Source organism: Sparus aurata, chromosome 10, assembly GCF_900880675.1.
Source record: "Sparus aurata chromosome 10, fSpaAur1.1, whole genome shotgun sequence".
NCBI classification, from domain to species: domain Eukaryota; kingdom Metazoa; phylum Chordata; class Actinopteri; order Spariformes; family Sparidae; genus Sparus; species Sparus aurata.
In genome coordinates this window covers 7854969-7875008 of record NC_044196.1, presented here as the reverse complement: position 1 = coordinate 7875008, position 20040 = coordinate 7854969, and the positions used below count along the sequence as shown (strand labels likewise).

Sequence of the window (20040 nt, the reverse complement as noted above, 5' to 3'; positions counted from 1 at the left end):
TCACCTGTCACTTTTTTGAAATACTGCTGAGAAGCATGACTACGATGTATACCATGTTTACACAACATTTATAGTGTATATTTCATCTATTGTGTTTATTTAAATAATAACATTTTATTATTTTATCAACCATGTCGTCCTTCTTCTCACCTTGGTGCTGCTCACTGGCTTTAGCCTCTCTACTCTGGACTTTAAAGGACATTATGAACAAACTAAGTCCTTTATCAAGTCCTTCAGAGGTTTTTAACATAAAAAGTCAGCAGAGGGCGCTCTGCACTTTAAAGTTATTCTATTCAGTGGATTTAGTTTCCTAGAAGTAAAGTCTCAAACAGCTGTCAGGCTTCCTACTAAAAATAAGAAATGACATTAAGAATAAGTCATTATATCACATCCAGGAAACATAAGACCATTAAATCTAATCATATCATAAACTCACTAACATCATTGTGTTCATGTGTGTGTTGTTGTTGTATGATTATACTGTGTAGGCCTGTACATCCTGTATGTGAGCTTCATACTCTCTAAACTGGATTTAATGAGGTCAGAACTTTTACTTGGTGCTGAGTTTATATAATAATATAAAACATTTCTACATTAAAATGTCTAAAATGACCTTTTTCATATACTTTGTTGAGTTTTGTTCTAATATAATCTTAAATGTTCCAAACAATGTTCAAACCCCCTAAAATGGTTCAATTTGGTCTCCTGACTTTTATTTTGAAACTACCTCTAGTGCCAGTTTAGTAAAAGATATAGATATAAAACAGTTCCACAGTATGAAGCGTCATGTTGAGACATGAAGATAACCGACATGCAGGACAACATTTGTCTGAACGGGCTTGACTCTAATTCACATGATGAAGAGGAAGAGACTTTTCAAATTAAAGCAACTCCAGTTATATTCCTTTTGTTCCCTCTAAATCTATGAGGAACACTGCTGACAGCTTATTGATGGAACAAGTTTATTGATGCAGAAAATGGTCAAACACCTTTTAAAAAAACATTTATATATACAAAAACATGAAATATAGAGAATATTAAGCATTTTTAAAAAGCACAGAAGAAGCTTGTATGTTAACAGGATGTTTTTTACATAAAATACATTAAATGTTATAAATGTTTCACTATTTTTAATCAGAAGCTACAAAAGAAGCTGAATTTAAAGTGGCACTATCACCTCGTACTGAGCGTCCACACATAATATTTGTTCTCTGCAACAACAAACAACAACAAAGGTGACGGAACATACCGGACGTAAACAACCAAACATTTCAATGATTATATGTGATGATCTAAACTCTTTATACCAAATACAACAGAAGATTAAAACCATATGATAGTTATTTTAAATGAGCTGCTGTTAGATTAACTTTACAAAATGCTGTGTGTTATTTGTTCAGCACAGCTGCACACAGTGATCACAGAGAAGCTGTCAAAGTACAGATGGAGTTTTTCATGTTGTCGTCCGTTCTGTTGGTTTAGTTGATACAGATTTCTTTATTGAGCTGAAAGAAACAGAAAGTCAACAAAAAGATTCAGGATGACGTCACGATCAACATGTTTTATCACATTTCACTCTCTCTCCCCCCACACTCTCCCAATAAAGAGCTTGCTCTGTCTGTTTTTACAATCAATGAAAGAATATGTGAGATTACTAGATTAACCTGAAAGGACTGATCAGTGAATCACTGACAGTTAATAGTCTTATTCTAGTATTTCTAACTGCTCCATGGTGAATAAAAGGTATAAACTGTACCATGTTCAGCTTCTTGATGGCCTCTGATTGTGTCATAGAGACAAACATCACCTACAGAGAAATGAAAATCAGGACAAGGTGAGTTTAATTACTTTAACTGTAACAACTAATGAATCATGTGAGACCTCAGATTCTTTGGATCATTTAAAATGTGTTTATAGGCTCAAAAAGACTGAGACCACATAACAATTCTATTCTGAAAATGATGAAATCAGCTTAACAGTTTGAGTTAAACGTTGATTCTTTGCAGAATTCTGGTATTTCTTAAACCACCTCCAGTCCTTTGTCTTGTTCACCAACTAAGAAGTGTTTTAGGAACGGCTGATCCTCCTCGAGACGACTACAAGACAGCTTTCCTTTGTCACACTTCTCCTGATTGCATTCTTGTGTATGTGCATGTGTACCAGTGATGAAGTTGCTTTTCTATCTTTTAGGGAGCGAAGCTTGATTTATTGATCTTCTGATGGTTTGTGGTGTGGACTTTCAGGAGAGATGAAGAGAACTCAGGGACACCGATGACTTATGTTGAAGCAGTTTATACAAACATGATCATGGAGGAACAAAATAACAGCACAACTGTCTGCACAGTGCATTGTCAAATGCAGCTATCCTCATGTTGTACTGGCTGTTGCCAATGACGAGGCCAGCTTGCACAGACAAGCTGGGGTGACTGTTGTGGTCCAGAAAACTGTAGATCACATCCACAGTTAAGAAGTAGGCTGAACAAGTGTTCAACTCAAGAAAAGAGCACAAGATAGACCTGCTGTGGTCAAACGAGTTCTGGCTGCCAGCCGGTGGAGGCTGTGTGCTCACGGGCAGTACAGAAAAGTCAGAGCTGGAATCAGACTCTGAAAGAGACAGTGACCTTGGTGGGAGACCTCTGGACTCCTGGGCAAGGTGACTGGTCCGCTGGGGACTAGCAGACTGACATCAAGAATAAGGGTGCTAACACACACCCCTACCACTGCTGAGGTGTGTGTGGCAGATGCTGACTTCAAGAAAGAAAGCAGTCAAGAGGGTTAGAAGACTGTGTGGAAGTATGAGGGGAGGTGTCCCCTTGTCAGAGGAGAGCGTTTCTGCAGTCTTTGACTTACCTAGCTCTGGGTTGTGTTGAGTTATCTAATGCTTCAATCACCAAACTCTAGCATCGTCCACAGGCTCTCTGACTGGGCCAACGTGTATCTCTCATACTACCTGTGCATTCTTTTGGATTTCCTGCATGTTGAGGTTTCTTGGTCTGAGGAGCACAATGACGCTATAGTGTACAGTTTCATGGAGGTTGTGTAGGAACGACTTAAAAGCGGGTACCTCCTCCAGCCCTGGTGCATTATATCCCTGAAAATATGCGGCCCTCAGGCGCCTAACATATTCTTTCGGAGATTCATGCTTCTCTTCATGATGGCCAAGGCAGAAAGGGGGGCCGAGGCAGGGTCGGTGTACACTGAGTACTCATCCCACAGTGCAAGACAAAGTGCTGAATAGTGGTCTTGGATTCCTGATGGGAGTGTCTCCATGAAGACATGGAAACTCCTGGTTGTCGACTTCCAGACCAGCTTAGGTTTCTGATGTGTTGAGCGGGAGGAAGATCAAAGAGACAAATGAATGCGCAGGCCATGTTCCCAGGTTGGACCTGTGTCATCTGAGTCGTCTGAAGTGCTATTGTCCCTCATATCGCTAAAGCAATCAGAACGGTGGTCCCCCCCTCATGGTGGGGATGAAGTCTGTTCAAGAGGCAGGTTTGAACCGCAATGTGCATACAAATCGCACAGGAATGGGGGTCCAGAACCCGTGATGCTGCGGACACTGTGATAACCTTGCTGCCTTTGGGCAACGGTGCCTGGACTGGGGCACCCTACCCTACCTTTGGGTGGGGCACCTGTGTCCACCAAGCGGGCCCTTGGTGGTGCTGGATGGCCTTAAAGTGTCAACTGGGCAACACCACTGGGAGCAGTTGTGAATCCTGAGTTGACTGAAGTGGCCTGCTTGTGTGTGGTTTGGAGTTCAACAATCTGTGTGTCTTATCTTTCCCGACCTGGACGTCGCGTCACAGGCGGGAGTTATCACGCTGCACAGCGTGGTAGCTGTTTTGCAGCTGGGCAAGCCGTTCTTGGCTCACTGCTGCTTGCAGCTTGGCTTTACACTGGGTGAGTGGTGCTATTTGACCAAGCACCTCGGGTAGGGTGTGTTGCAGCTTTCCGGCTGGATCGTTGATATAGCTCATTAGCTCCTGTATTTTCTCATCACAGGTGCTAATGTCATAGCTATTAAGGTGGTCTCTCTCCTTTAAGAAGAGGCAAAGCAGACCAGCGATCGCATCCTGCAGGGCTGCGTCGTCTGTCTCATAAGGAGCTCCGGCTCCTGTCACACTGGGGTCTCAGTCTACTCACTTTACTGAAGTAGCAGAGACAGCCAGTGGGTTCAATAACTCATGTGAGTGGCTGTTATGTTGCCAATGCACAGGTGAGAGGCTTTACGTGTGACTTACAATCCTACTTGTTAGTAGGTGTTATGCTAATTACTCTCATGCAACCTATCCTGTTAGGATATTAATGAGTTGGTTTCGACACCTCTGGAGATGTAATCGCAAAGATGTGTTAGTGACCGCAGAATCCAAATAGCATGCAAGCTTTTTAGGGTTGAAAGAAAAACTAACCAATAGTACACGACAACAATCTACAAACCACAATTGAAGATTTGGCAAGTTGTGAGTGCTTAATCTGCAATACATCTGGTTTAAGATGTCCTCACATGGGGCACCATTGCTTGTAATTGATGGTAGGGCAGGTGTGGTTATAGGAAATGAAATGGGCATTGAGAAAACGGCAAAGCGGGCATTTTCTGAGGGAAAAATCTTCCTTCTGCAGGCAGTAAAAGTGGCTGGTTGCACAGCTACTTATTCTGGATCGGGAGCATGTTAGGTAACACACAGGGCTGCAGCTATCGAATATTTTTAGAATCGAGTATTCTACCGATTATCCCATTGATTAATCGAGTAATCTAATAAAAAATCATTTTGCATTATTAAACAACAATTCAAAATAGTGCAGAACGTAAATGACAGGCCTGTTAAATAGACCAAGCTATTGGCTTTTATTCCTGGAAAAAACATACAGGTATTTATTCCAACTATTCTTAACATCGGGAGTAAGGGGGTGTGTTTGTTTATGTGTGCATACGTGCGTGAGGGAGAGTGAGAGAGATGAGATGAGTGTCTGTGTGTGGAAAGGAGTTATTTGATGTAGGCTATTACTCTCTTTCGGTTCAGATGTTGAATCATTGTTGATGTGCTGTTGTGGTACGCCAATTCTAGCTTGCAGTAGACGCATGCACTTTGTTATCTTCTTTTTTAAGTGTGAAATGATCCCAAACTTTGGACATTCTCTGTCTTTTACAGACGGTTTCTTGGCTCTCCACCATCGCGCTAACTCAGTTCTGAACGCAGCGGTGTGTGTCCGCAATAACAGTCCATGTGGAAAAATGATCCCTGAGCTAAGCAGGCCACATAACGCGGGTGATAGGGATAAAACGAAGCCTCGAGGCAGAGATTTTGCTGCAACCATTTTTTGTAATCGAATTATTCGAGTTACTCGAGTAATTGTTTCAGCTCTGGTAACACAGTTTGACTCGTCCGGCAAGATGAAACACTGCGGCCTTTGGCAGTTAAAATCAAGATGTTTGGTTGCTCCTTTTGAGTAACGGCTGCGCTGACAAAAGTCGAAATAAGTTCCTAAGCTCAGGAGGCAGCCGTAACATACATGGTAATTTGTTAACAACAAATAAGTGGGAAGTTACTGCAGAGCTTCTCACCTCTGACTTAGTGAGGAATAAAAAGAAAACACCTAGAAGACAGTCAGTCTGCTACTGCAGATAGATCGAAGGCCATCCTATGAGTTTACATAAACAGCAGCCTTGGTTTGTCAGAGATCCGTCTTGTAGATGTTTCAACAGCAACTTCCAACTGCAATGTTTGCTAGTATAAACCCTGTAAGATCCCGAGTTCTACCCCTGTCCAGGAGGTACTCGACCAGCTCTCCGTTATAAAGGGTTAGATCCCTATAACCTATAAAAGGTTACTAAAAAGTGGGAATTTTAAATAGGGATTTTTAAGCTGGTAATGAGGAGACTCACCTAGCTTCTAACTGCCTGAATCCGAACGTCTCCCCTGCTTCCTCTGGTCTGGCACCTGACATGAATAGCCCTTGAGTCAGATACAGCCACCAGCCACGCCCGTTAATGGCAGCTCTCCTCTAAACGATCTGGGCTCTTGGTATGGTGCTAGGTTTGATTTTAAGGGCTTTTGGTAAACCCTAAGGGCCTGTTTCAATTTGGTAGGCTAGAGTAACCTTGAAGAACCTTCAAGATATTATGCACACTTAACACCTGACTTTTACTTCCAATCAAAGAGACATAAAATCAATGTCCACAACTTTAACTTTAACTATATTATGTAGGTTTTATTGCATAGATTTTAGCAAGGGCAAAGCATACAGCGCAATACTTATTTCAATTACTATCACTCATTATCAAAAATACTTCTTGATAAATCACAATACTTTAAATAAATTAATCTAAAAGAGCTGAGGCTTGGTTAGAAATACTTAAATTTAGGTGAGATGGAGAGGGTCAGGTCTATCCAATGGCTTGCCTTTCCATTCCTGCTGAAAGTCCAAGTCCTTGAGGCAAATCACCAACCCAGCCGGAGGTCTCGTAACTTCCTCAAAGTCCAAACTTCACGCCAGCAGCGTGAACAAAAGTACTCCAATATCCAAATTGTAATCCACAGCATGTTGGCAAAAATGGTTAATCCGTTGTGCTCTTAATTCCTTGGTCTGTTTCTGCTGAAGATTTCTTGAAGTCCTTTCTGCGATGTTTAGGCTGCTCACATTCTCCATCTCAGGTGTTTCTTCAAGGCTTGAGCGATTGGAAGAACGAACTTTAGTCCGTGCTCCTCAGGTTATATTGACTCTTGCTTCGGACACTGGCTTGGTTTTGTGTCTTATTAGGACATGTTTTCAGCATCTCTCCATTCACTGGTTGATAACCCCTTGATTAAGATTTCATAACGCTTCTCTCTTGCTTTGGACGGTGGCACGGATTTATGTCCTTATTAGGACATTTTCCCACCATCTCTCCGTTCAATGACTAATAGTCCCTTGATGACGGCTGACGATTTCATAATGATCCAACACGCTCTGGTCACGGTCCGTGCACGTGCCCAACGCGTGATCAGATTTTGACACATCCTTTTGGCCTCACGTTGACCTGACCAGTTCTTCAACACTTTCTCATGACCTCAGCTCAACACTGTTTCTTTACTGATTTTCATTAGATCTCTAAACTTCAATACATCATGGTTACACCTTACATGATCATCAGAGACAGAATGACAGACAGAGCCTTGAGTGTAACACTTCCTCTTTTTCACAGACACCCCGTGTCGCCCTTTCCTCTTCACTTCCTATTTCACCACATCTTTAATGTAATGGTTTAACACTTTCCAATGAATTTATGGCAAACACAATGCAGCAAGCAAAGTTTTGATATATTGCAGAATCATTTTAGGGCTAAGTATAATGTCCCTTCCTTGTATCTGTGTCTGACAGGAGTGTATGACTCCCAACTTTCTTGACACTGTCCCTATGTGTGTACATACTGGTAATTATATTAGACAGGAGTAAATGGATCTCAACTATTTTGACAACCCATAGATCAGATGTTACTATGTCCTCATCCATACGTTATCGGGGCTAACCTTTATGCGGGGTATGTACGACATCTTACTCCCAGTGTGGTCACTTCGTGCCTGTCTTTGAATACAACTGATCCAGGTTCTGTCAAGTGTTTCACAGTGGAAGGAAGATGGCCGCTTGAGCTCAGAGCTTCACATTTCCTCAGTGCCTAATTGAAGTTTTATACTTTCACCCAGCAATTTATTAGAGCTTATTCTTGCTACACTGCTCTTTAAACAGCAAGGATCATGCCGGATGAAGGGAAAAGTAAAAGAGAACCCAGGAGAGGTAAATCAAAGAACAAACAAGGCGAAGACAACGCGGAGGGTGAGTTTGACTTGGCTGACATTATGGCTCAATCGAAAACCCAGCGCCAATGAAGGGCGCACCATCTCAAACAAATGAGGTACTCAATAAACAACATCAGCGCCTGGACGCAGCCGAACAAAGGGTCTCAGATCTTGAGGATACTCTGCAAACTACCAACAGAGACTTGTACCGAGCCCAAAAGCTGATTAAAACCCTCGAAGCTAAGACAGATGACTTAGAAAACAGAGGGAGGAGGAAGAATTTGGTTTTGATGGGACTTCCTGAACAATCTCAACACCAACACCTTCCCGAGTTCATCCAACAGAAGATACTGGAATGGCTGAATATACCAATGGATCAACCACTTGAGATTGAACGCACACATCGCTTACTACAACCATGTCCAGAACCGGGTAAACCACCGAGACCAATTCTGATCCGCTTACTGCGGTTCAGAGACAGGGATATAATACTCCAAGCAGCAAAAAAGAAGACAGCTCCAATACGTGAGGGTGAGGCTAATCTTACCTTTCGCCAGGATCTGTCAGCAGAGGTTCGCCGCAAACCTAAGAAATTCGCTGGAGTGATCGAATCTCCGTGAGGACATGTTCAGAGGTTTCGTTCACAATTCTTCGGATTCACCATAATGGCACTATTGAACTCTTTGACAACCCTTCAGAAGCAAAAGCTCTTATCGACAAGTTAAAAAAGGCGACCAGTTGAAACAGACTCCGTGGAGTCTGATAATTAAAAGTTCATTATCGAGCGGAGGTAAGACAAGTTCTCTTCCCCATTTAATGACTGATGTAACAGACGATCGATCATCATTCTTTGGAATATGACCTGAGGCGAACCCCCGACTTTTTGTTTAGTTGCAAATCTGTTAAGAAGTCTGTTAGAACTTTGATACCCACGCCTGCACCGGGTTATTTCTGGAAACATATCATGATGTCAAAGCAGACGGTTCCATTTGCGGGGGGGAGGGGGTTCCACGAGAGAGACTGGTCTGGGGAGAACTCCATTATATATTATATATACAAAACTCACCAAACTTGGAATATAAGTCACACCTGGCGAAAATTTTTATAATCTATTGTCGTCCTGAATTTCCACCACTAGGTGGCGCTGTTATTAAGGAAAGTGCGTTTTGGCTAATAACATTCAAAAACCTTATATCCACGCATTCAGTGAATTGTGCTAAATCTCGGGGTATAGGCCATGAAATTACGCCCATTTCCTCATATTGGTTTTTTTCGCTACATCGCAAAATGTCAAAAACCTACTTTTTCGAACTCCTCCCAGGCGATTTCACCAATTTGCACGAAACCTGACACACAGTATCTGTGGACCCTCCTGACGAAAAGTTATTAAAGGATTCTTATTAGAACAAATTATTTCAAAGTTATTAAATAACAACTTCCTGCAGATTTGGTTCAAAACAGGAAGTGTTGGATATTTCCACAGCGGTGTGGTCTAATGACATGAAACTTAGGTCACTACTTACCCATGAGCCCCTGAGGCCCTGTGCAAAATTCTATGCGATGACCCCAAGGTGGCGCTCTTTAAATTCAAGTATTTTATATCTCCACATTGGTTCATCAGATTAACACGAAACTTGGTACATTTATTGTCAGTGCCCTCCTGAGGAGAGCTGATGAAGGGTTTACGGATTTGACATTAGATGGCGCTGTGGTGCCAGTTTAATTTAATATTTGGCACTGTGCCCACACCATAACACTTATGGAAATGAAATTCATAGAGGTGCTATAGAATGGCCCCTGTGACTCACTCACCAAAAATTACCAGCAGGTGGCGCTATTTTCAATGCAAAAGCCTTTTTCGCTCATAACTCCCACTTAATATGTTGCACATTATTAAACCTCATACCTATTTGTTCCCTGAATTCAGCTGAATTGTTTGATGTAGGCCACGCCCACTTTTGCAGTAACTTTCCATCAGCAAAATTGCAAACAATGAAAAACCTACTTTTTCGAACTCCTCCTAGATGATTTGACCAATTTGCACCAAACTTTGCATGTAGCATCTGTAGACCCTCCTGACAAAAAGTTGTCAAAAGAATTTTAATAGTCCATAAACTGCCCGAAATATAAAATGACAAATTCCTGCATAGTGTCTTGAAAACAGACAATCTTGCATATCTTTACAAAGTACTGTCTGATTATCACATAAATGTTCAATTTATTCAATTCAATGTGTCCCATGGCCTAATGATGGTCTTTGTAAAATTTGGTGCAAATCGGCTAATAGGTGGCGCTCTGGTCGCAGTCTAATTAGTGTGAATGGAAAGTCAATGGGAAAATCTTCAAATCCTCTTCCGAACACATCGACTTTCAACCTCTCCTTTTCCCTCATGCTTTGAGCTACAGACATCATTCCACCTTTTAAAGAGTCAGAAGACCTTGAACTATTGGGCATGTATTCAGCTATTTAAAATCTTTTACCATTTTGAAATCATCACAGTTTTAGTTTTACGGATTTTTAGGCCATCGTCTGATTTTATAATGGGTGTGTATTGCGTGAGCTAGAGTGCGTGACATCATCACTAGAGTGGAGAGCAGCTAGAAAAAAAAATATTTTGGCAATAACCACTACAAAAATGGCAGGAGTTTAGGGGGCATTTTCCACTCATTCTTATGGGGACATCTTCTGCTTTGCCTCTGCCACTGCTCCAGTATGTGTGCAGCCACAGCAACTGTAAGAAAGCTCTACAGGTAAAGGTCCTAAAGCACCCTTTACTGGTGCAAAGTCAACTAGCAGTTAACAAGTCAGGACATGCTCAGTCATCAGTGTTGCCAGATTGGGTGGTTTTCCGCCCAATTGGGCTATTTTTGTTGACGCCAGGTGGGAAAAAAATACATTGGGCGGGTGAATAAAATTTGGGCTGCTTTTGTCCACATTTAAATATTGTGACACAGCACTCTGAACTGCGGGAGCCCATCAGGTGCGCCGGAGGAGCAAGTTAAATAAAAAAAAAGCGACAATCCCACCCCCCAGCTAACGGTGAGGAGCATCTCTCTCTCTCTCTCTCTCTCTCTCTCCCCCCCCCCCGCTGACGGCGAGGAGCGGCTCCCCCCCCCACACACACACACAAGGGTGTCTGGCAACTTCGTGGTTTGGGCTGGTTTTTAGTGGATTGGGCGGGTTCTAAGATGTGATTGGGCTGGAAACTGTCAAACTGATCTGGCAACACTGTCAGTCATACTGAAATGCAGCAGACCAGTCAGTGAGCAGACCCTGTGAAGCTGCATGGAATTTGTGTTTTTCTCTAATGATGTGTGCGTAGTTATGGATAATTTGATCACTATTGCAGTTTGTGTTATTTTACATGGAAATATGTTGTATGAGTTTGAGTTAGTTCAGTAGCCTGTGTCTCAGTAGTAGTTAGCTACACTTTGCTTGCACTGCAGCTACATTTGGATAGTGAGGACTTAATGATGAATATTTCATTTGTAATGCTGATTTTGCAACTCAGTCTATTTGTTGTGATTGTGACCATGCTTATTAGAGTTTAAAGGTTGAATTATTTACTGTGGTTAACAGTCAGTATATAAAGCTATCATGTTGTTTAGCAGTCTATAGGACCAAACACTGTACTCCTCTCATTATTTGTTCTTTATGTAGACTGAAGAGAGTTCTTCTGATTTCAGCATACATTGTTTAATACCGGCAGGGGGAGAAGTCCACCAAATCACAGGAAAAACGTCCTCAATGGAAGGTGTTGCTTGAGCATGCCCCGGCGGCAGCATGCATCGACGGCAGCATGCCCCGACGCGCGTGGACTGCAAGGGCCCATTCAACACTGCTTGCAGCTTTAATTTCTTTTGCATTTACAAGATCGATCATGACCTATTATTTTCAAACAGTAAAAGTTTCAGTCTTCTGGGGAACATAGTATGATATTGTTTTTTAATTGTTCTGTTCCCTGCTCTACCCACACATTCGTCTAAATGGGTGAAAAAAAGGGGAGAATAAAAAAAAAAGCACTGAGGAAGGGTGCTCCAAGTTGCCAGAGCCTTAGGAAGATATGTCTGTCTCCTTTCTTTTTTAGTTTACTTCTCTTGGTTGGTCTCTACGTGATCTTTACTTCCTTTGGCCTAACAGAATTTTTTTGTTGTGTTCCTCACAACTGGGGTGGGTTAGGGATTTTCCTATATATGTCTTCGTTTTTTGCACTGTAATTTTTGTTTATTTATTTGGGCAACAAATAATAGTAATAAAAACTGCAACATAGTTATTTGTTCTTAGCAGTATGTACTAACAGCGATACCCAGGTCGAATAGCAGCTAATATGAATGACTTGAATATCATCTCTTGCAATGTTAAAGGTTTAGGTAACCTCTCTAAGAGGATGAAAATAGTATCGGTCCTGACGGACGATAAAGCAGATGTCGTCTTCTTACAGGAAACCTGCCTATATGATAATGAACATATTAAACTTAAAACAGATTGGGTTGGTCAAGTTTATTTTTCATTGTACAAATCTCACAGTAGAGGAACATGTATTTTATTGAATCGAGATGTACATTTTATTTTGGGTAAATTAATTACGGATCCAAATGGCAGGTTTGTTATGATTTCAGGCACCCTTAATGGTACCCCAATGACTTTCTTAAACATTAATGCTCCTAACTCAGATGAGCCGTCCTTTATTTCGGATATGGTACTACTGTTTAACGAGAATTGTACAGGGCAGGGTGTCTAGGGGGAGACCTCAACATAACTTTGTGTTCAAGAGATAAATCTAATCAAGTTAATGCCTCCAAACCTAAATCTGCTTAGGTCCTCTTTGAACTGAGTGCGGATTGTGGTCTAACTGATGTTTGGCGGGAATGAAATCCTGGTGTTAGAGATTACTTTTTTTTTCTAATGTTCACAACTCTTATTCTCGATTAGATTACTTTTTTGTTCCCTCCAATTATATGTATACAATATCTGTAGAGTGTAGAATAAATCCAATTATCCTCTCAGACCATTCCAGAATCCACCTAATGATCCAATGCGATCAGAAAGAGTTTATCTCTAAGCGATGGAGATTTAATTCTTCTCTTCTTAAAGATAACAAATTTCAATCAACCATACGTGTCTGGATATTACATTTTATTAAAGAAAACAATGACCCCTCTTTAGAGCCCAATATTATTTGGGAGGCAGCAAAAGCGACATTAAGAGGACTTCTTATCTCATACATCTCATTAAAAATCGTGAAAAATGTAGTAAAAGAAAAGAACTAGAGAGAGAAGTAACACAAAGTGAAAACCTTCATAAAAAAGCTCCTACAGAGGACAACTGGAAACAACTAGCCGCTGCCAAAGCAAAACTAAATACTATGATATCAGATGAGATCATACAAAAAATTAATCTTATCAAACAAAAAGATTATGAATTTGGTAACAAACCAGGTAAATTATTAGAATAAAGAAGGAGCAAGCTGAAAAGACTATAAAATCAGTATACTTTATGGATAATAAAACATCCTATCACCCTAAATAGATCATTCAAACCTTTTTTAACTTCTATAATAATCTTTACAAATCACAAAGAGGACACTCACAGGAAAAATTGGAGATTACCTCAGTAAAATCAAGTTGAAGTTTTTGCCCCTGACCAACATTCCTTAAATTTACCATTTACAGAGGTAGAAATACTGGTTACAATTAACTCAATGCTGTTAAATAAAAGCCCAGGACTAGACGGTTTCTCAGTAGACTTTTATAAAGAGTTTTGGCCTGAGATCCGTCCTATCTTTATGGCAATGGTGAATAACTTCTGTAAGAAAAAAATACTCCCTCAGACAATGAACCTGGCTCACATTAGTATTCTACTTAAAGGTGGTAAAGACCCCCAGCAGTGCTCATCATTCAGGCCTATAAGTCTCTTGGACCATGACTATAAGATTATCACCAAACTCTTAGCAAGAAAGCTGGAGTCAATCCTACCTACATTTATCAACCCAGACCAGTCAGGTTCATAAAGGGGAGATATGCAGCGGACAATATAAGGAGAACCCTGAATGTAATAAACTGCATTTAACAACCAGCGGAAGCCTTCTCTTCTGCTATCCTTAGACACAGAGAAGGCTTTTGACAGGGTTGAGTGGAGTTGTCTTTTTTCTGTTCTAGACAAATTTAAAATGGGTGTTAACTGTACTGATTGGATTAAAACTATTTATAATAGCCCTAAAGCTGCAGTCATAACGAATGGCTTTTGCTCTGACTTCTTCTCCTTAACCAGAGGAACCAGGCAGGGCTGCCCTTTGTCACCTTTACTTTTCACCTTGGCGATTGAACCACTGGCTGCACTTGTTAGAAACAACACTTACATCCAAGGTTTCAAGTTTGATAATAATGAACATAAAATGTCCCTATATGCGGATGACATTCTCTTATATATCACTGATCTTGAGAATTCTATTCCTCATCTATCTATAAATACACGGAACCTCTGTCTGTCTGTCTCTGTGTGTGTGTGTGTATATGTGTGTTCCTCAAATATCTCTGCGGATCAGGATCAGACTGACATGAGAGTTTCAACATGGCTGCTGCGTGGTTCAATGGTGTGATATTTTGCATTTGTTTGGACTGCAATGATACCGTTAATAAATTATTTCATAAATGCTTTACAAATTCCACAGCATTGTCCACCGGAGCCACTACAGTCACGTGCGCACCAGAGCCAATCACTGCACACCGTGGCCACGCGCGCACCAGAGCCAATCACTGCAGAGCCCACCGCGACCCCCCCCCCCCCCTTAAGAAACAAGCAGATTTATACCTGCAGCGGCGCGAGCTGGACCGGGATTTTGCTGGCGGTTCAGTCCCGTTCTGTTCTGTTCTGTGCATCTAAACTGACTGTTGTGGATTAATGAGATTAAACGAGTCCGGACCGAGTCTGTTCGGGTCTGTGGAGATCCGGAGACGCGCAGACAACAAAGTGGAATCGGAATCTGTGGATGTAGCTAGCTAGCTACACGGCCCACCTCCCGAGGCGACGGACAGGAAGCATCGGCACGTCCAAAACCGGACCTAGGGTAAATAATGTCCGCCACGCTTTTTTTGCGAACATCGCCGTCACATTTGCTTTGTTTCTGGTGCAGGAAGAAACGGTAAAAACGGGCTTTTGTCACGAAAGTGTCCAAGCAGCAAGTTTGGTTGTTGAGGAACAGGAAGTTGTGGGAGGGACCTAGGCGGATGATTGACATGCAACGACGGTCGGTGTGTGTGAGAGTTGAGAGATTTGTGACATTTAGCGTGTTTGGAGTGTGTAGTTAGTGTGTTATGTAGTGTTTGGTGTAGTGTGTTTAGTGAGTAGTGGAGTCGTTTTTTTGTTTAATGAGGAGAAGCTGAATGTGGATCAGGCAGTGCAGCTCTTCATTCAGCTGGAAGGAGCACAGGCAGACCTGAGCATTGCCTGCATTTAAATGTAAATAGTTACATATAACTTTGTAAATTTTTTAATGTATGCACACATTTAGATCAATTTATTTTGCATTATAAGTAAAAAAAAAAATTAAAAAAATGGATTGTTAAACAAATTTGTGGTTAAAAAAAATCGAACTTTTTCTACTCGGATTTCATGTTTTTTTTTGTGATTTTAGGTCCATTGTGTTAATACAGTATGTCAAAATAAAAAGAATTACTGTACAGTCACATATGTGAGGTTGTGCTGAAAATAATGACACCAAGTAAATAGCTTTTAAGATGAAATATAAAGGCAAAATCAAAAATAGTCAAAAACAGCCAATTATACCCTGGAATATCAGATTTCACAACAAACCTAAATATCCCTGACGCAGCCTCATTTGGCCATCCATGAAAAAGCTCCTTAACCTCCCACTTTTTTATAGGAATACACTTTTCTTACGGGCACTGCACTAGTCTTCTAAATAAAATTAAAGAATTTGAAAGATATTCAGGATACAGGATCAATTTTAACAAGTCTAATGCTGTTTTCTTGCACATGACACCAACTGAGAAAATGCTTTCTTCCTGTGGTTTTAACTTTACTCCAAAAGGCTTCAAACATTTAGGTATATTCATCACTCCAGATTTGGATGATTTTTTTAACGGAAATTACAACCCCCTCTCACTTAAGGTTAAATCAGAGCTGCTTAAGTGATCCTCTCTGCCATTGTCACTCTTAGGTAGAATAACTGTAATCAAAATGAATGTTCCTCTGAGATTCATTTTTCTTTTCGAGATGCTTCCATGTTCTTCACCAGCAGAGTTTTTCAAATCAATTAATAGTTGTCTCTAAAGATTCATTTGGAAAAATAAAAAGCCTCGGATCAGTTTAATGACTCTCATGAAGCCCGAAGCTATGGGAGGACTGAGTTTACCCAATCTCCAATACTATTTCTGGGCGGCCCAAATAAGGAACATGATTTCATGGTCAATGGATAGACAAGAGTCTTTGTGGGTGCAGATGGAATCAAAACCATTCGAACCACTGCCTCTAATCTCCCTCCACTTTATAAACCACTTTGAAAAGATAAAAAATATGGACAAATGTTTCACGGTAACTAACACCCTTCAAACGTGGAAAGACTGTAAAAAAAAAATTGGAATAGTCTCTTGTACCTCTATACACTCCCCAGTCTTTCAAAATCCAGACCTTAACACTCAAATCTCTTTGGTCAATACTTGTCAATGGACAGGCTCCGGCATAATACAGTTTAAAGATTTATTAAATATGAACATGCAGTTCAAATCATTTATTGATTTAAGATCAGAATATAACATCTCTAATAAACACTTTTTTAAATATCTACAAATTCGAAGCGTTACAACTGCTCTCATTAAGGAAACAAAATTACGGCTTGGGATATCTGAACTTGAAGACACCTTAATATCCTCAGACACAATAAAAGGAAAGATTAGAGAATTTTATCATATTCAGACAGGAGAAGGTCAATCTTCTTTCCAATTGCTAAAGAAGATATGGGAGAAGGACTTGGGGAGAACCTTTGAAGACAATGTCTGGTTAAATATGTGTAATAAAATTCATTTTCCATTTACAAGTAATAAAATCAAGGAAGCTAATTTCAAATTCATTCACAAAACCTACCTAACTCCAATAAAAATGCATAAAATATCAAAAGACATTTCAGCAGTATGTCAGAGATGCAAAAAGGTGGAGGGGACATTCTTGCATATGTTTTGGGACTGCGTCCATTTAAAAAGCTATTGGAGCTCAATCCATTATTTGACTCAATCAGTTATGGACACACAATTTGATTCAAGCAGCAGTTTATATTTACTGAACGAAACAAATAATTTACAGTTAGATCATAAAAAATGCAGGATACTAATTTTGATAACTTATTTCGCAAAGAAATGTATACTTATATTTTGGAAGAATGATTCCCCTCCATCTTTTAAGATTTTCCTTGATCAGCTGTCTTCATTTTTACCTTTAGAAAAACTGACTTTGGAGAAATATAATCGTGGCCATCTCTTTACGGAATTTTGGTGCCCTATACTCTTGGGCATGGCGAGAGCATGAACCTGCACGCCAAATGCTGTATGCTATTGTATCACCAGTCCACTTCCATATTGTGGTCTGTAGCTGGACTTGAACCAGCCACCCTCCAGTCGCCAAGCCAAGTCTCTACTGACTGAGCTACTGCTGCCCCCCCCCCTTTTTAAAAAAAAAAAAATCTTTCAAATTTGTTTGTACGCATCACTCTGCTGATGCTTACTTTCATATTGCTGCTCCATATCATTACTTTTATTATTGCTACTATTACTATTACTTTTATTGTTATTTTTTCCTTTTATTTTTTGTTATTATATATTATTTACTTTCTCTTTCTTTTCTTCCTCTTTTTTTTTCTTCTTCATTCATTTGTACTCATTTATATTTATATTTGTAATTTTATGCTTGTGTGCTTGTGGGTTTATCCCTTTAAGGATGGGGGGCTGGAAACACTGCTCAAAAGAAAATTGAAAACTGTTAGACCGACTATCAGTATGTTTGTACATTACATGAATGATTTTCTCTTGAGAAACAAAAATATATTAAAAAAAATGAAATAAATGTGTTTCACAGTTTATATAGACTCACACTTCCTGATTATTTCCAGGTTCACGTGACAATACTAGAGATTGTCAATGGTCTTAGACTTTTGGACCCCACTGTACATGCATGTAAAATTAGATTTTTAATAAGAGTTTAAACGCTTACCATGGCGAAGAGTGGAGTAATGATCATTCTCGTAGTCCCCATGATCTGCGTTGGCGCTCTGAGACTGGACTGGTCTACAACACGTATCAGATACAGAACATTTAAACAGGATCATAAAAATGTGTTGATGTTACGTTCAACATGAGATGAGAGAGTGTTGCACCTACCTGACGAAGCCTGAATCTGCGAAAGAGACACTTGTCAGATGTGTAACTCAGTCTAAAATATGTAATTTCAGACGAATAAATATGCTCAAGGATCGTATGAGTCATTTACAGTTAAACTAAATTGTCTTATTCTAGTATTTCTAACAGCTCCATGGTGAATAAAAGGTATAAACTGTACCATGTTCAGCTTCTTGACGGTCTCCGATTGTGTCATAGAGACAAACATCACCTACAGAGAAATAAAAATCAAGCCAAGGTTAGTTTACAATACTTATTAAACAAACTAAGATTTTATTAGATAACTTAAAATACAATTATGTAACAAATAAAGACTAGTTTAACTGCTTACTAGGGCTGCACGATTCTGGAAAAAATGTGAATCACGTTTTTTTTGCTTAGAATTGAGATCACGATTCTCTGGCACGATTTTTTTCACAAAATGTTTATTGCACTGATGAACTTAGTTCTATCATTGGATGAGAAATGATTTTTACAAAAGTAAAAAAAAAAATAGTCTCCAAGATGAGAGGGCATCCTCTAATACCTCATGTTGTACAGTGTTTATTGGGGCCGTATCTTTGGCTAGGTGATATGTGTTAGCTGCTGTGATCGGCTTTCTAAAACGGAGGCATAATATTCTTCCTTTTCCAAAAGCTGCCTCTGAGGTAGGCGTAAACATGTGACGTGACGTGAAGCCCGAAGTTGGGCTGCGAACAGTTGACAACGAATTTGTCTTCAAAATAAGAGCTTTACATTGCACCCCATTGGAGTTTAGAACTGGGTTCTTAGCGGGGGGTTTTTAATTTGAAAGTAGCGACAGTTCCTAGCTCTGTCTAAAACCGTGGACCTAGCCATCAATAGGACGGGGAGATTGGCGGCTTGTTGCCCCGTCTAAAAACGGCTTCTCACTCACTCCTTCCAAACACTTAACTGCAAGTGTGCTTCCTCCACTGAATCACGTGTTGTAAAGACGCTTTACCACAGGTTGAGGGCGGAGGCAGCGGCCGTGCTGCGTTTGGGGGCGCTTCAAAAAATCCGGGAGGAAAATAGGAGCATTTGTTTGTGATTCGGCTCGAGATATAAAATGCTTCAGAATCGCCGTGTGTAGAAATGAGATCACGTGTATGTGTGAATCGAGATCGCGATTTTTTAACAATTTTTTGTGCAGCACTGAATCTGTGAAAGAGACACTTGTTAGATGGTTGTTATACTGCTGTTCTCTCTCATGAGGTCAGAGTATGTGTGTGTATTAGAATAATTAAAGAACATGTAATAACAGAAGAAGAAGGTCTCACCCTTGGACGCTCTGTAGCAAAACAAAACGAGCAGAGGAATAACAAGAACGATTCCACAAACCAGCCCAACAATCAACAGTACAGGAAGTGAAGAGCTGTCAGGCCTGGACACCGCTGGAATAAAAGGAAAACAATATTCATCTGAATTGATTTCTCCGTCAAAAACAGAAACAGTTTACAAGAAAAAGCAGCAATTGTTTTAATCCTACTCACCCTGAACTGACATCCAGCTCTGTGCTGACTCTCGTCCTGAGTGTTGACACTTGTAGAATCCTTCATCTGACTTTGACACTGCAGAGATATTTAACTCCCATCTGCTGTCATTTTGAATGACTTTCTCATTGTGATAAAAAAACACAATGGAGTCAAATGTTTGACTTCTTAATTTGCAGCACAGACTAACAGAATGTCCTTCAGTCACAGGACGGGCAGGGCTCAGCAGGATCATATCTCCATCTGTTAAACAGTCAAAGAATACCAGGTTTCAGTCAGAGATCAGCTGGTTGAGGAACTTGAGAATGAGCTGATGTAGAGAGATGAGAAAAGACATACTGGGTTTTTTCTTTTACATTGTTGTCACT

The 20040-nt window shown here is 40.3% G+C and overlaps 1 long non-coding RNA gene across 1 annotated transcript; it reads right to left on the bottom strand.

Annotated features, from left to right (window-relative positions):
* Positions 1-1283: 1283 nt before the first annotated feature.
* LOC115589906 (uncharacterized) lies at positions 1284-18181 on the bottom strand. Its single transcript, XR_003985639.1, has 4 exons — positions 18165-18181; positions 17998-18071; positions 1757-1807; positions 1284-1505 (listed from the first exon to the last, which is right to left on the bottom strand). It is a non-coding gene; the product is annotated as an uncharacterized LOC115589906 (long non-coding RNA).
* Positions 18182-20040: the final 1859 nt, after the last annotated feature.